The sequence below is a fragment of the Sturnira hondurensis genome, unplaced genomic scaffold, assembly GCF_014824575.4.
Source record: "Sturnira hondurensis isolate 20B ecotype Veracruz unplaced genomic scaffold, ASM1482457v3 Scaffold0018399, whole genome shotgun sequence".
Taxonomy (NCBI): domain Eukaryota; kingdom Metazoa; phylum Chordata; class Mammalia; order Chiroptera; family Phyllostomidae; genus Sturnira; species Sturnira hondurensis.
In genome coordinates, this window is record NW_028091030.1 from 1,105,743 (window position 1) to 1,119,700 (window position 13,958).

A 13,958-nucleotide genomic window follows, 5' to 3' on the forward strand; every position below is an offset into this window, starting at 1 on the left:
TCTTAACTTCTTGGACCGCTCACTTTTAGGAGGATCTAAGAATGGGTGGGGTCCCTTTCTCTGTAACCCACTCCGATCCACACACCTCCAAAGCTTTTACCGTGATTTGGAGGAATCACAACGCACTAGGGCTTCTCCATGGACCCCCCCGAGTGAGTGTCATTGAAGGTAGAGCATGGAGAGTCCTTCATGTCCCTGTGTCTGTCCCCTTGGGCCTGAGCACCTCCACGACATCAGCAAAGATCCTATATTTGGGTTCAGGGTGTCGCAAGCAGGCTGCATGGCTTTGGGCTCTGCTCTCATCTTCTGATTGGTTGCGTAGAATGAGCACTCGTTCAGTTTCCTTCTACGTTTAGAACGCACAAGATCATTTGTTTCCAAAACAGTTTTCTTTTCCCATCTGGCAGAGTCATTTTCTCCAGATCAACTGGCCACAAAGGCAGCAGAGTGAAGTGGTTTGACCCTCCCCTTGGTTGGGGGTAGGTGGGAGTGGGAAGGAGGCTGTGTGGCCAAGGGTCTGCAGTAGCCACTGACAAGTACTAAGTGACCTTGACTTTCAACTACAGACAAAGGAATTACCTGAGGGACATCAGTGTGATAATGTGGTGGGCAAGCAAAGCTGTGGAGCTTCCTGTGGGAGTGGGAGATGGAAGATTAAATCTAGAACGTGAGGCCTCGAACCCCTCAATGCCTGGGCTCCTGTTTCTCATGAACAGTCTCTTCTGTTCCAGCTCCAAGCTCTGGGAGGGCAGGAATCACGTCTGACTCAACTTTTTGACCCTGTGCAGGGTCTGGCATATAGTAGAGACTCAATAAATTTTTGCGGAATAAATGAACCAGCTGGGCTGTAGTGGCATAGACTGCTAGCCTGCCCCACCTGAAATCCCCACTGGCAAGAGGACAGGGGCAGCCCTAAACACAGGTGGCACCCACAGATGTCCATGCAGATACCACCCTGCCTCTGAACTCCTTTGACATGCCTGATGGCATTGGACATGTGGTGGCATCCACTGGGCCACTGAGCGCTTTCCCATCCATCCACAAGACCCCGCGGAGGCCCCAGGGAGTCGGGCATTGTCCTGCCCAGAAAGCTTCTACTTGGGTCATTAATAATAGTGCATTTTATTAACGGAAAGAAGGCTTCAAAGAACTGTGGGTTTATGGGAAGGGACTTGGATGGAAGTCATTATTCCTGCTGCCCCATCTCGCCCCTCGTTCCTGGCCTCCTCTGTCCCCCATTCAGCCCACGTTTGATCTCCTGCCTGTGCTTTCCCCTGCCAGCTCTTCACTCGGGGTCCGGGGGGATGGCTACTGTGTCCATGGTGGGAGGGGTGAGGAAACCTTCTGAACTGGCCTCTGGTTGGGGAAAAGCGGCAGGCATGGAGGGGTGGGCTTGCGGGGGGCTCTGCCAGGTGTCTGGGGATGTGAATGGAAGGCAGGGTGTAGTGGTAAGGATGCAGTGGAAAGTTCTCAGCCAGGCCAGGTAAAGCCAGGAGCTCTGGTTTGCTTAAGCCTGCTTGAGAAAGGGCCGGAACCTTTCTGCTCCACCATCTCTAATAGATGTAATAATTATTATAATGGTTAATATCGCTCATACTTACTGAGTGCTCACTATGGACCAGGTATGTGCTGGGCAGGGACATTGCTTGCTTTTATCCTCACAATAGCTGCCCCCATTTTCTAGGTGAAGAAACAGAGGTGCCCGATAGCCTGTCACTTCTCCACAGTCACACAGCTGACACCACTCCTCTGTGTGACCTGGGCCGCGATGACTCAACTGTCTGAAAATTTCCCCTCGTGTGTGGAATGGAAAGGCTGAACTAAGTATATCTGGTTCTCGGTAGGAGCCACACAAACTTTCGTGTAGCTGTGGTCCAGGGATACTGGACTGTGCAAAGGTACTCGGCACCCTCATTTTGGCAACACAGCTCCTGGACCCCAGAGAGTGAAGGGCATTCTTCAGGAGGCGCCTCTCCACAGCAGGCGGGAACCCCTGGCAATAAGCGATGGCTCGAGGATGGGCTCTGGTGCTCACTAACGATCTGTTGCATGTGGCTGCTGGGGACGATCATCTATAAAGGTAGCAGACCACAGCCCCCAGGAGGAGGACGGGGCCTTGTGTATGAGCCAGAGACGGTGGACCAGGCTTGGAGAGAGAAAAGGAGGGAGACAGAGACAGATGAGAACGTAGGGGAGATAGAAAGAAACCGAGACATAAAGAGAAAGATGGAGACAGATTACCACACAGAGAGATGCACATGGAGAGAGAGGCGTCAGAGGAGGACAGAGGCAGAATGGGAGAGGGAGAGAAAGGAGGAAGACGGGAGTGAAAGCCAGAGCAATGGGGAAGACAGCGTGGGGAGCGCCGGGCTGAGGGGGGCCACGTGGCGCTGCGCCGGCCGTTCTGACCCAGCACAGCTCAGAGAGGTGCAGGGTGAGCGCCTGGAAGGCCATCGGGAGAGTCAAGGCCTCTGAAGGTGTTGGATGAGGAGAGAAACTCGTGGTTCTTTGGGTTAAACCAAAGTTATGATTGTCCGCCTCAATTCCAGGAGGGAGCGAGATCGTCCGTAGCAGGCCCCATGCTCTTTCTCTGTTTTATGGGAGCTGGAATGTTGCGGGTGTTAAGCAAACACACTCTCTCAAGTTCAATCAGGGAAGGAAGCTGGATGGGAGCTATTAAACAGAGCAGCTCTCGCAGCTGGAAAAATAAATCCACGGGCGGAGGCGTTGCCCAGTGGTGGGAGCCGGCCCCTAATCCAAGATGGCAGGGGGAGCCCTTCTGCTCTGTTATAAAAGGGAGCCCTGGAGTGGCCATGGAGCCCAGGTCTTCACTTGAAATCTCAAGGTCATGAACAGTCAGAATGAGACAGGCTCTTGGCAATGAATAACAATAGCAGCTACCCTCACGGAGCACTGCCGAGGGGTCAGCCTCATTTGGTGCCTTACAAATATTCTCTTTTTCTTTAAAATAACCTGATGAGCTAGGTCTTATTACTTAACCCACTTATTGACTACTACGTAAGCATTTCTTTCCTCGGATAGCCCCCGTTTTATTGACAGAAATACCGAGTCCTGCCGATCACAGCTAGTAAAACAGCAAAGCCAAGACTGAAGTCCCAGGCCTCCCGCTGTCCCAGCCACTGCTGCCCAGGCAGAGGTGGTGAGGGGCTGCAGGCACTTCCAGCAGGGAGGGCCCTGTCGGGGCTCACAAAGCAGCCCCAACTCCCAGCTCCGGGTGGAGATAATGCAGCCTTGTCCTTCTTGGTTCTTTTTTTCCGTTGTAGAGAACCTGTGCCCTGTGAAGCTTCTCTAGAGGAGTAAAGAGGGGCGGGCAGGTGTGGCCCCAGAGCCCGAGAACTGTGTTGGGGTAGGTGATAAGCAGCTACTGTCGTTGGCTCCGCACCCATTTCACTGGTGACACCCTTTCCTTTCCCTGCAGGGGACAGAACGCCCACTGCTCCACGTGATTCTGGAGGGGATGTCCCCCGAAACGCTCCCCTGTGCTTCACAGTGGCTCACAGGTGCCATGATGTCTCTGCTATGAGTGTCTTCGCCTGAGAGTAATGGTGTATGTGAGTCAGAGTGACGTCAATGGTAAAGACATTTAATAATCTCCCATAAGAAAAACACATCTGGAAGCAGAAATGTCTCAGTTTGGTGTAACAGCGGAAGTCATCAAAGACCCAGGTTTTCACCATTCCCCTGGGATTACTGTGCTAGATTTTTGTCTTTAGGCTTGTTGCTTCATGGTGGCAAGACCGCTCTGGTGGCTTTTGCATCGTGAAGTCTTCAAAAGCAAGGGTGCAAGACTCTCCTTGCTGACCTGGCTTTTATCAAGGAGAGAAAACCTTCCTGGGTTTTCTACCTGGGCCCCCCAGCTAGCCATCTGAATTAGAGTCGCCAGAGGTCAAGCCTGAATTCTTCATTGCTGACATGGCTAGTTCTAGGTAAAACTCCCCTGGTGTCTTGTCTGGTGGTGGAAGTGCATACCCACGGAATCGGGTAGGGAGTGGAGGGTTAGGAAGGCATGGGGCTGTGAGGGTTGTGGAGGTGCATGGGGCTGCCTTCCTTGGAGACGGTGAGACAAAGGACTGTCTTGTTTTTCTATGGCTTTCTATCTAACCTTGGTGGTTAGATGGCCTCTGTGGGAAGGGGCCATTTAAGCCAAATCTCAAAAAGGAAGAAGTCAGTTACTCAGAGTTGAGGAGAGGAGACGTTATGTGAGGTAGGTTTGTGAAACATCATGCCTGGCACATAGAAAGTTGATGGTGGCTGCGGTTTTTATTGGAGTCAAGGTCAGGGAAGTGGTGAGTAGAGAAGCTTTAGGTCAATGGCAGCCAACCGCCACAGACCTCACAAGCTGGGTTAGGGAAATCAAGCTTTAGCCTGTGAGCAGGGGGAGCCTGCGATGATTTGTGTGATCAGTGCCACCCCTGTCGTTGGAAGAGAGCCGGGCGCTCCGGGGGAGAGGCAGTGGCCGGCCGTCCCTGCTGGCTTTGGTGTCCCTCTCATTCTTAGTATTCTCCTTTAGCACCCCTCCAATCCCAAGGAGTCCGGGGAGGGGGGAGAACAATAGCCAGCATATTGGTGCTGCACCCAGGAGCAGCGCTTGACAGTTTGCAGGGTGCTTGCCCATCCCTTCCCCCACTTGATCAGAGCAGGAGGGGAGGCAGCCATGCGCTCTCGCCGAGAGAGCAGCCGAGACACTGCCTCCCAGACCAGTTGGAGGATGTGCCCAGTGCTCCCGCGTCAGGAGCCCAGGAGAGCCTCGCGCCTCCCCCTGTTCTTGCCTGGTGGGGAGAGGGGCAGGAAGGAGGGACACTGCTCTGGAGGGGGAGACACCCCTAGGGTTAACCAAGGCACATCGGGCACAGCTCTGGAACAGCCCCCGTGCCCCCCAGAAGAGCAGCCACACACCCCCGCAGTATGACAAGGACATTCCTCTCCCTGAGCGACGCCAGCCTCAAGGCAGAGAGGAAACCAAGTGGGTTTACAAGCTGACGCGACAAGAGACACAGGCTCGTAAAAATGCTCCACTCGGTCCCCTGGCCAGCTGCACTCCTCAGAGTCCCTCCTATAGCGTTTTTTTTTTCTCTACATGTCTCCTGGCCTTTAATCTGCTGGCTTTGACCAGGTTCTAAGGCTCCTCCGTGGCCTCCTGACCTTCCCAGGGGCTTCACTGGGACAGGAAACCCACCTACTCCCTTCTTCTCTCCTTCTTACATCCACCTCTCTGTCCATCATTTGTTCATACATTCGTCTGCCCACCCATCCACCCGCCCATCCATCCTTAGAGTCATCACTGTGTCTGGAGGTTTTAGGGGAGGATAAGGGGAGGCCCTGGCCTCACAAAGAGAAAGTAAGGCCCTGGGGGCGGGGCAGACATGGTGATGGTGATGATATGAGGAGAGACTTGGGACTCACCACCTTGGGCTCCGTCCCCCCAGAAGGCACCGGGACTGGAAAGGGAAGAACTTGTTCAGAAGGTCAAGGTGAGGTATCCGAGGGCCTGGATTCAATGGCCACAGCTTCTCCCCTGAGCTGGCAACCTTTTCTCTCAGGGACAGGAGTTGGACTTGCGGAGGCCCAGTGCCTGAGGGAAGGCGGAAGCTGGCCTTCGGGTGTGCCTCCGCATCAGCCTCTGTCCCAGCAGCCCAGCCCGCACCTCGCTCCAGCCCCAGAGTGGTCCTCCTGAAACACAAATCTGACCATACCTCTCCCCTCCTCGGTAACTTTCCATGGCTCCCCAGTGCCTTTAGGATAAAGTACAAGATTCTTTGCTTTGCCCCGGTGCCTTTTTGGTCTCCCCTTCCACTGCATTCTTCCCAGAACCCTGTGTTCCAGCTTATTACCCCGGGTCCCCCGGCCTTCTCTCACTCTGCTTCCCTACCCAAGCGATGCACTGGTCAGCTGGCTTTCCAGAAAAGAAAGAGAGAAAAGCAGCTCTGGTTTGAAGCGCTGGCCAATTTCTGTGGTGTAAATAGTCCCACCACGGCCGATTTCAAGCTACTGATGACGTCACTGGAAGCAGAGTTGGGAGGAGACGCAAAGCATGGCTCCTTGCAGGCCCTCCCCATCCACACCCGAGGCAGCACCGTGCCCAGGTGGAGTGCTCCCAGTTTCCCCCTCGGAACTGTGTGACCTTGGACAAGCCACGTGAGCTTTATAAACCTCCATTTTCCCATCTCTAAAGTGGGGATAGGGGTAATATCTCCTTCACAGGACCATTATAACACTGAGATGAGAGTTAGCACAATGCTGGACAGCTGGCTAGTGCTTGAGAAACTGTGACCGTCACCATCTGCCTGTGAAATACTTCCCTCATCTCTCATCTTCTGCTCGAAGCCGCCGCTTCCCTGAAGGGCTGTGCATGGGGCTGCCCTCTCTGGTTCCTTCACTGAACACAGTCACTCACTTTATCCAGCAAAGAGTATTGCTTACGACATTCTTTATCACTGAAGTCATTTTACCTGGCAGCATGATTCTGGGTCTAAGTCCCACTGGATGGCCTGTGCCTAATTTCTTGCTGTATCCTCTGTGTGCAGCAGAGCCAGGCACACAGTAGGTGCTCAAGTCCATCTTTCCAGGAGATCAGTGAGCTCGTGCAGGAAGCAGGTGTGCTTGTGTGGGCAGAGAGAAGTGGGGGTGGGGGGAGGCAGAGACGGGGTGGACGTGTGTGCCCTGGTAGGAGGTGGCAGGGAGAGGAACCAGTGGCAGATGTTGCATGGACTAGTGTGAGCGCATGACGAGTGGGGACATCTGGCCAGGTGGCCCTCACTCCTTGTGGCCGAGAAGGCCGCAACTCTCCCAGCTCGGAGGCAGGAGCCGGCGCCCAGGGACAGGCTTGTCTGTAACAGCAAAGCCGGCGGGCTGGTTATTAGAGAGAAGCCAGCACGGGGCCGAGACTCAACGGAAAAATAAATGCACATCACGCCAGCCGAGCCTGGTTCCAGGCTGGGCGAGTTAATAAAGTAGCTCTGAGGTGGTTTGGAGCCACTGTGGAGAGGCTAGGGAGGAATTTTCTCATTTCTCGTAAAACCTTAATCAGTGTTAGTCACTTCAAGTGATTACGAGGGCTTAAAATAGCCACCGGCAGCAAGCCTGAAGGACACATCTGAGGCCATTCCATTTCTCCAGGGAGCAGAGCAGGGCCCGGGAGGGATGCACCACTGCCTCCTCACTGGACCACGAGTGACCATGAGCTCCCTGAGGGCAGGTCCAGCTGGTGGCGTGCCCCCACGCCTGGCACGGTGCCCGGGATGTGAGGGGCCCACAAGCCTTTGTTGACTGCCCCCGACAGGCTGCAGGGCCCCACCAGCTCAACTCTGACCCCTGGTTCATTGCTGTCTCTTACCATGTCTCCACTAGTTTGGTTTTTTATCTGGTTTTCCCACCAGAATATCAGGGTTTTGTTCACTGCCATGTTCCCAGTGCCTTGAATGGCTTGGCATGTGGTGGGAGCTGAAGGGAGGGATGGTTGAGATGGAAACCACCTTCTAAAAGGGCCATTAGGATTCTCAGGAGACCACTCCATGGGCCTGGCCTGCAGACCCAGCTCCTTACAGAGGCCTGAGACCTGCTTCCAACCAATGTGTTTGCTCCATACATTCCTCCCCAAGCACACACCATGCTTCCCTCTCACCCCCAGCCCCCGTAATATCTGGATAAAAATTCCTCTGAGGGAAGGATCCTGGAGCAGTCATTGACACTGTAGTATGAATTTCAGGATGCGCGTCACCTCTGCAGGTTATTTGTAGAAGCCTCCGCTCTCACCAGGGGAGGACTGCTTCTGTAAATTCATGCTGGGCTTCAGAGGGAAAGGGAAAAGGTTTGGCCTCAGGTTTTCCTCAAGAAGCTTAGTACGTGAAAATTAAGGAAATGGGTTTCAGAGTCAGGCTGCCTAATTTCAAGTCCCAGCTCTGCACCTTCCTATCTTTCTGACCTCATTGTTCCTCGTCAGAAAACGGGGTGTGTTGATAGGATTTTTCTCGTGAGGTATGGTGAAGAGCGAAGGATGGGACACAGAGGTACAGAATGGGTCCCCAGTAAGTGGTAACCATTGTGATTCTTGCCTGTGGGATGCTCCTCCCCCCCCCCCCCCCCCCCCCCCCCCCCCCTCCCCCCCCNCCCCCCCCCCCCCCCCCCGAGCCTCAGTTTCATCCCCAGAGGCACACGCTGCAATGGGGAGGAGCACAGGCTGCGGCTTATCACTGGCCTGAGTTCACCGCCCATACCTGAGAAGGCTTGGGCAGGCAAATCAGATTGGGTCTTTAAGAATGCCTAGGGCCTGGCTGGTATGGCTCAGTGGATTGAGTGCTGGCCTGTGACCCAAGGCGTCACCAGTTCAACTCCCAGTCAGGGTACATGCCTGGGTTGTGGGTCAGGTCCCCAATAGAGGGTGTGTGAGGGGCAATTGCACACTGATATTTCTCTCCCTCTCTTTCTCCCTTCCCCTCTTTCTAAAAATAAATAAATAAAATCTTTAAAACAAAGAATGCCTAGGCATTTCAAGGGCATTCCAGGGGTGAGTCCAGCACATGCAAAGGCCCTGAGGCACCCCAGAGCAAGTATGTTTGGGCATAGAGAGTGTTTGGTTTGATTGGAGCCTAGGGTATGTTGAGTGGGTTGGTGGGAGAGGAAGCAGGAGTGAGAACAGCACCAGAGTTCGAGCTTTATTGTCTAGGCCAGTGGTTCTTGAGTATGAACAATTTTGCCCTCCTCTCATTCTTCCCAACCTGGGCCTCAAGGTGAAGTCTGCTGGCTCAGTGGATAGGGCTATGTCTATGAGAATTCAAGGGGCACTCAAGGCCTTCAATTCATGGCATCCCAGGAGCCCGTCTGGCCACATGCAACCCCTTTTTCTGTCAGTTGGCAGTTCCTGCCCACGTTCTTTCCACTGTCTGCTCTCTGGCTGGGCGGACGCCAAGAGAGGACACTTGTGTGGTCAGGACACAGGCTGCAGGCGGCCATTCCACCTCCGCCCAGCAGGGGAGACAGAGAGCTCTGGGCTCTGGAGCCAGACCATACAGGGTTGAGTCCCAAGTCAGCTCTTCCTGCCTGTATGCACTTTGGCAAGTAATTTAAGCTCTCAGTACCTTATCCCTGCCCCCCCACCCCAGAAGCCATGTCTGCTTGGCAGGACTGTGTAATGATGAAATGAGAAGACAAAGCAAGTATAGGTTAAGATCCTGACCTGGATGCAAGTCTTGGCTCTGCCACTCACCAACTGTGTGACTTAACCTGTGTGACTCAGGCAAATCCCTTAGCTTTCTGGGCCTCGTTTCCTTGTTTATAAATCTGGGGATATTGTAGTACTGCCTCCTCCTGAGGATTAGCTGAGACAACGCACTTAAAAGAGCCCAGCGCATCGCTGGGCACAGTGTGAGCTCCACACAAGCTTCTTGTATGATCCCAGGTCCTAGCATGAAGCCAGGCACCTGACCAGCGCTCCGGGGGCTGTCAGTTCCTTCCACCCTGGCCGCACTCAGGCGTGGCCCCCCGGGGAAGCCTTGGCCCCACTGGGACCTTTCTGTTTGTGCAGCCTGCCTCCTGTCCCACCCTCTGCCTGGGTTTCTAGTGAGGGGCAGCCACCCCAGGTCAGGGCAGGGCCTGCAGCAAGGCTGGCCTTCAGCTTTCTATTTCGGCAGCTCCCCCTTCCCTTCCTGAGCCCATTCCATCCCTATTAGCTTCCTGGCCGCCCCAGCTCTTCCTCTCCCCTTTGAAATCCCTGCCGCTGTCCCGGGTCCCTCCAGACGCTGCACAAAGGCCTCTTGGATTCCAGCATCAGCCCCAGAGGCCAGCTCAGTAATTCAATTACCGGGAGGAGGCTTTCTCCTTTCTTTTCCCCCCTCTTCCTCTCCCTTCCTTTCTTCCTCCCCCCCCCCCTTTTTCTTTTCTTTTTTAGATCAAAAATGAAAAGGCAGACATTGTGACCCTCAGAAAGACGCTGCAACTGAAAATTCCCTTCTGGGATCCAGCCCCCACTAATGAAATACCAAGAATTTTCTCCCCTCGGAACACGTGTGCGTGGCATTTGATGTATGTTCTTTGTTTGGGGCTTCCCCTCTGTGCCTCCCGTTCAATGCTGGGGACCCATGTAAATTGCCTACCAGGAACATGACAGCCGGCCCTCCATCTGCCCGGAGCAGCCTTGGGCGGCCTTCTGCTGGACCCCAGGCCAGAGGCTGTCCAGATAAGGCACTTCTCTATTTCTGAGCTTGACGGTTATTCTTTGCAGGTTTTACACATGTGAAATCTGTGGGTGTGGTCCTGGCCTGGAAGAGTAAGCGGTGGATGGGTGGGGGGATCAGTGTGATGTGGCAGGGCTGTTGGGCTGAGCCTGGGCCCAGTCCTGGCCTGGCCCCTTTGTGCCGTGTGACAGAGGCAGGTTTCTGGCCTTGCTTGGTCTTGCTTGTGTGTGGACCACCGTTCCGTCTGCAGTCCAGGGGGCGTGAACCTAGTGCCCACTGGCTTGGTGCCCACAAGGTTCCTGCCTCTGCACTAGGGTCTGTGGACAGCAGTGAAAAATCCCACCCCCTGGACCTCCAGGAGTTGCGAGAGGCTGGTCTTGGAAGCCCTTCCTGGCTCTGACATCTAAAAGCAGCCAAAACAGGCTCGGAAAAGACATACGGGCTGCTTAGGCAAGGGCTAACAGGAAACCAGGTGTCAGGGATAGAAGATATTTGTCGTTTTTTTAGTGACTTTTCTGGAACAAACAGAGCCTTAGAGGCAAAAGGACTCAGTATTTGGCTGCCCCAATTCCTCACCAATTAGGGAGTTGCTCAAAAAGGATGAACCCACTCGTACCTCTCACCTCACCAGGGAGAGACAGCTGCCTCTAGGGGGCAGCACAGAGCACGGTGGGAGAGCTTCCCCTCTGAGTAAGCATCCCTGGCTCATCCCACCTCTAGCCCCACGGGGCCTCACGGAGGGAGCCTAACCCTGTTCCCTGCCCCGGGAGACATGCACAGATGGTGATCATGTTTCCTTAAGCCCCCCCTTTCTAGCCTGAACTTCTCTACCACGCCCTGAGTCCCTACTTCCTTATTCACTCAGGGTCCTCGAGTGGGCCAAGAATGACCGGAAGAGGAAAACGATGGGCAGGCCAGGGTGGAGTGACACTGATGAGCAGGAATGGACCCACAGGGTAGCCCAAAGATCCAAGGGAATGTTGGAGGCCCAGGTCTGAGCACCTCGGTGGAAGCCCTTTGCTGACGTGGAGGACGACAGAGAGGAAAGTCTCCGGTTTCCAGATGGGAGGGGCGCCCAGAGCACGAGGGGGCTCTGGCTTTTCCCACCTCTGTGCCTATGCTTAAGCCCTTCCCTCCCCCCTGGAATGCCCTCCTGCAAGCTCTGCACACTCACACCTTGCCCATTGGTAGCTGTCTGGCTCAAGTGGTGCCTCCTCCACGAAGCCTTCCCAAATCTCCCAGCTAGGAGCTGCTTTTTCCTCCTTTGGATTCTCACTGCATTTTGCCCGAACTGCTCAAGAGATATTTAAGACTTTTTTTGTATGTGTGTGTTCTAGGTGTGTTTGCACAGGAAGACTGGGTCGTGAACTATTGAGATGGTATCAGCTCCATTGTATTTACTTCAAAATTCTCCAGAGCACTGAGCTCAGGGCTTACCTGCTGTTTATGGAATGGATCCCTAAAAGACATGTAGCAACAACCAGCCTCCGTAATAGGCCTCTTATGTGCATCATCTCATCTCATCCCCACACAGGAAAGCTATGGACTCTTGTTTAATCACTTTACAAATGGAGAAACCAAAGCCCAGAGGTTCTATCATTTTTCTGGTTGCAAAACCCACCTGTCGCAGAGCTCCATTCCTCTTCTCCCTCCCCTGCCCCAGAGCAGCTCGGTCCTTATACACGGCTCAAGCGGGGCTTGGTTTTTGTTGTTGTTTTGTTTTTGTTTTCTTTTTTTAAGTGTCTGGTACCCACTCCACTGGAGATGATTAAAAAAATTTAATCCTTATGTATTTGCTTCAGTGTGTAGGAGGAAAAAATGTAATCACCAGAGTGAACCTGTTAGTTAATCAATGCTATTGCATAAATTGAGGCCAAAGGAGGTAAATGAGTTTAGAGAAATCAGAGGATTGGCGGCAGATGAATTTTTATTAAGCGTTAATTAAATAGTATACCTGGTGACAAGAGCAGACTTGGCGTGAAGATGATTGAAGTCGTTGGAACAGTGACATTAGTGACTGCACGGCCTACAGAGTGTTTTTTAAAATGTCAAAAAAAAGTCACAGGGAATGGTAATTACATATTAAAGGGAGATAAACTGGACAGTTGAGATAAGCCAGGAAAGAAAAGTTGAGACGCCCCTCCACCCACAGGGGGCGCTGTGCGCAGGCCTCAGCCTAGGGTGGGGGCTTATGTGGCTCAAGCGCAGCCTGGACCCCAAGATGCCACTTGCTCTGCGACCTTGCGAGCACACTCAGCACCTGGCTGGCCTCTGCTGGTGCCCAGACCTTTGGCTCCATGACACGAGCCTGCCCAGTGACTAGAGGAGGCTAGGTGCAATGCCACAGATAACGGGGTCCACAGCATCTTAATCCCATTCCCGCCCCCCCGCTGGCCCCCGACATTGCCACCTCCCCACATCCCCACCTGCACCCCCGCTTCAGGAGCTCAGTGTAGACTCTTGGGGCCTCCCCACCCCTGCATTGCACAGGGCTCGGCACACAGGAGGCACTAAATGAACGAAAACGCCCCGTCAGTGCGATCCCGGCCGGAGATCACTGCCTGCCAGATGTGTCCTGAAGCCCAAGGACCCAGAGCAAGAAAACTTAGTCTTCACCGCTGGGCCCTGAAACAAGCTGTTTTTCTTGTAGCAGTCTTCTTGTCTTTTACTTTCCTAAAGGTAATTACTGGATATCCATCCGTCTGTCTGTCTATCTGTCTATATCTAGAAGGAGGACAATATTGCTCCTTTGGGACACCTGGGGTGTGAGGACAAACAGTACAATTTGCTGTAATGAGTAGCTATTGTATTTCTGACCCAGGTTATTTGGTGCTTTTTTCAGTTTTTCTCATTTAATCATCCCATTGGTGCTGGGATGTAGAGTATTATTTTTCTTCCTCCTTCTACAGAGAGAAAACAAACTCGCAGACAGGATCAAGACTTGTCCAAGGGCATTGTGACCATCAAGAGTCTAGTCCACTAAATATTTCTGGTTGACCTTCATGACACCTTGTAGGGTGGTACTTCCTTTCGAGTCATCTGTGGCCAAGTTCTCGCTTTAGCTGGTAGAGTGGGAGCTCTTTACTCCCTTCCACTGCTTAAGGTGGTGGCATCTCAGCCGGTGGAAACCCCTGTGAGAGTCCTGGTTCGGGAGACATGGTGCGGTGGAGCAGAGCCGCCCACCAGCTCGTAGCGAACATGCTGCCTCAGTGGGAAACGGGGCTTCTTCTAAGCCTCTGAGTCTCAGGGATGTTTGTTACTGCGGCACAACCCAGCCTTAATGGAACAGGCACATTGCGAGTTCACAGAGCTGGGATGGGAAGCTCAGTGTGTCTGGCTTTAAAGCTTTGTTCCCACTGTCCGCATGGTCCCTGTGGCCATGTTTCGAGGGCACGTGGCCTGTCCTGCGGCGAGAGCTCACACTGTGTTGATGACGTACCTGCGAGAAAGCCTCCTCCTAGACAAGCTCAGTTTTCTGGATTTCAGGCGAGTCTGCCACAGGCTCATTTTAGTACAGAGCGTTGAGTGAGTCATAGAGAAATCACAATAACAAAATAAAAAGACAACTAAAAGGTGCTCACTTTGCACTGCCCGTGTGAGAGCACTGTAGGTCCTCACAACCCCCCTCAGCAGTGGGCACAATTATTTTACCTGCTTCACACATGGAGAAAACAGATACAGAGGGTTCAGTAACTTGTCCACGTTGATACATCCTTGTACTGTGGAATGGCTTCCTGGCAGTCAAGGCAAACATGGAAAGCCACAATC